Genomic DNA, 3,545 nt, shown 5'->3' on the forward strand with positions numbered 1-3,545 from the left:
ACGCCAGTTGTCTCTGGATAAACGTTTACAAATAAAATGAAGCAATACTCTATGCATTAAAGAAACGGCTTCACAAATAAGTAACTCCACTATTAGTGTGAATTCAATTTCTAAATTTCTTTATGGGGCAGTGATACATTTTACATTCAAACTGGAACAGTGTTTTTTAAATATGTAGTGAAAAGTTTACAACACTGTCAGAGTTAAAACATTCATTGCAGAAATATTTTCCTCCTCTAGGAAGACAGAATCATGACAGTAACTTTCACTTCAGGGTGTTTTCTTTTGTGTAGAGTTTAAATTGATCCATCTCCAGCAAGAGTTCTTAGAGGACTTTAAAAGTGTAGCACAAAATAGGAGGGTATGCACAGTTCAGGGCATAAATCAGTCCCATAAGCAGTGGACAAGCTTTCGCTGTACTCTTGCATCCTGGGACAATCTCATAGCTGTCAGATTTTGAAAACAGAGTTACTAACATCACTGTGCTGTCCTCGCCCTGAGTTTTCCCAACTTTTCAGCTGGCTAGACAGCCAGACAACGACGCTCCAATAACCAAACTTCTTTCTCTTTTCAGCTGTTTATTGAAGAGTGGCCTCTGACCACTGCCATCGCTTTAGCCATCGTAAACTGTAACATACAACCATTACAAATCAATCACTCTTGTAGCAAGCCAATAACTTCAGCATACAATTATTTACACCACAGTTACATAAGGCAAATCAAAAACTAATAAACTCAGAAACAGCTTCTTCCCCTGTGCTGTGAGGGTATCCCATCTGATGTGAGACAGCGGTCTAACACAGACGGTTTCCATGCATTTCTTTCTTTCTGTACAAAATTTTAATTTAAAATATTAAAAACGATATAAAATAAAGCAGGAAACCTAAACCTAGCCGGAGTGTCTGAAAGAAATTTCACAATGGTAACATGCTGCGATAATTACCCATTTATGAATCACTTTCAAACACTATGTCCCTTTAAATGAACCCCTTGTTCAAGATTATTTTTAAATGTTTGAAAACATGACCTACCAAGCAGTCCTCAAAAAGTCATATTCCTTCTTCCCATGGTACAGTATAAGGCTGGAGATAATGGCTTCTCTTCTCACCTCAATGCTCTGTTTCTGCAATCAGATTAAGAACATAAACATAAGCATTATAAATACACAATGAGCATGTGAGGGAAGTTTAAGACTTAGGGGTGTCTTGAACCGATCGTGTGACCAGATATCAGAGAAAGAGCGAGATGAAGTGGGTGACTGAGGGAGCGATGGAGAAGGAGCAAAGTTAGTCAGTGAGGTGGGGACAGACAGGCAGCTGAGGGCTGCCTGTCTGTCGTATTTTATTTCATAAATATAAGTAATAAGTTACGTCAATGCTGATACATCAATGGTGTCTTACAATGCAATAAATGTCACAGGCTTGTTATTGAGGTAGGTAGAGTAGTATTGTAATATTGTTACATCCCTAGTAGAACACAAAGAACAGAAAAATACTGGGATGGTCCTGTTAATCTACATGGAACACTTTACTGCATTGCCAAAGAATTTGATCTGTCTGTGAATCAGAAACAAGTAGGTCCATCTCCCTGTAAAACATATGAAAAAGCAAAACAAGCACACCTGACTCAGTCGGTCCAGGAGCAAACTCGTCTTGGGCCCCAAAACTCCTCCCCTGGCTTTCATCAGCTTTCGTGTGTATTTGTCAAGTTTTTTCCTGGTTTGATGCACTGGAATGGTTGGTGTTCTCCTGAATTCCTCTTTGATCTGAATCAACGAAAGATTCACAAGTACAACTATATTTTGATTGAAATTTACATGTTCAAACGGAGCATGAATTAGTTAATTAAAAATTATTCATTAAGCATAGTTACAGCTTAACAAAGTTAAAAGCTTAAGGGCCACAGGAGAAAATAGGTCCTACAAACAGTGAAATAACTTTTTATCTGTGATTTAAAAAAAACCCATTTAGAACAATAATAAATAAAACAGAACAATAATAACTTACCTGTGAAATGACTTAAGTGCTACATGTTGCTCTGTGATCCTCAGACGTCTGGACACAGAAAGTCGGTCCTGTAGTAGCCACAGTGCGCATGCGTTGTGCGTACGTCTCAAAACCCTGCATTTTCATAGTAAAGTTTGTTTAGAATGTAAGTGTATGTACATACAATAATTCATATTTAATGGTATAAGGAAACCTAAATACATCTCACTCTAACTATATAATTCACGTATTACTTAAAAATATTGAAAAACTCTAGATCTTACTGAATCTTAAAATATAAATTAGAATGACAGTTATTCTAATAGAATTTACTGCAACAAAAAGTATTTTTTTTTCAACTCCAATCACTTCTCACCTCTTAACGTTTATAATCATTTTCACCCCCTTTCACAGCGACAGGTTTCTCACCTCAATCGCTGCCTTGATCAGACAAATCTCTATTGCGCAGGGTGCTCTGCGTAATTACGCATGCCAAAGACTCAGTTTCACGTTCTCAGATTTTGTTGGAGCTTACGGAATTAATTCGTAAAGACTGTAAAGGGACAAGGACAAATAACGGGTCTGAGCCAAAGCCCCTGATGGTACATGTCCCCTCATATGCGACTAAAAAGTGCGAATCAACATGTACCTTTATGCACATCTGAATTCAAGCGCAGGACGATGTGCCAGCGCAGAATCAAATCACCCAGCCCCGGGTAGACTGTTAAAATTGAGTTTGCATAGTATCCTATCAGTATGTATTTACATATTATCTTGCTGTAGAGGTACAAACATCTCAGGCATGGAAATGCAGGGATAATTTTTTTTCACCTCACTCCTGATTTTATTGGCTGTTTTCCCAGATATATCTCTAAAAAAATTCCAGATTTTTTACCGCCACAAAAATGAAGTTCCTCACACAGCACTCCGTTTCATAAATGTTCCATTTATTGACTATGAGGTGGTAAAATACGCTTGATATTGCGATTAATTGTCCCATTGATGCACAGCGACATCTGCTGGTCATTTAAAATACCTGTCGTGAGTGTCAAATTTACCATGTCTGTTCTGTCGCAGTTAAATCTCTCTGATGACTTTATTCCGAGTAAACCCTGTAGCTATAAAAAATATAAATATATATTACATCTAAATATATGTATATATTTATATATGTATAAGACCTGCTTTAATTTCGAACACAAGCAAAAGCTACGATGAGGGCAGGAAATACAACGAAAGTTTCTCCATGCCATGCCTTTATTTTGAAGGGCTCCGGACCGGCGGGCTTGAAAGCCACGCCCACTTCTGAAACCGAAAATTGACTGGTATTTCCGTTTTGGGGGCGAAAACGAAAAAAACCAAAATCAAGCCGTTTAATGGATTTTGGTTTTATGTGCAGAAGCCACAAAACGGGAAAACGAATCGTTTTCTGAGGAGAAAAAGGAGAAAACGGCCGTTTTTCTGTTTTTTCCATGTTGAATTATACCGTTTAATCAAACTGATAAAAAGTACCTTCGTCCTTCACATTTATCATTATTTTTCCTCCCTATTAAGTATAAA

General features: G+C 37.5%; 1 long non-coding RNA gene across 1 annotated transcript; it reads right to left on the bottom strand.

Annotated features, from left to right (window-relative positions):
- Positions 1-225: 225 nt before the first annotated feature.
- On the bottom strand, positions 226-1,714 carry LOC119789274. The gene is made up of 3 exons (XR_005281564.1): positions 1,622-1,714; positions 1,032-1,123; positions 226-627 (listed from the first exon to the last, which is right to left on the bottom strand). It is a non-coding gene; the product is annotated as an uncharacterized LOC119789274 (long non-coding RNA).
- Positions 1,715-3,545: the final 1,831 nt, after the last annotated feature.

The sequence above is a fragment of the Cyprinodon tularosa genome, unplaced genomic scaffold (genome assembly GCF_016077235.1).
Source record: "Cyprinodon tularosa strain WSP-4 unplaced genomic scaffold, ASM1607723v1 ctg1096, whole genome shotgun sequence".
Classification (NCBI taxonomy): domain Eukaryota; kingdom Metazoa; phylum Chordata; class Actinopteri; order Cyprinodontiformes; family Cyprinodontidae; genus Cyprinodon; species Cyprinodon tularosa.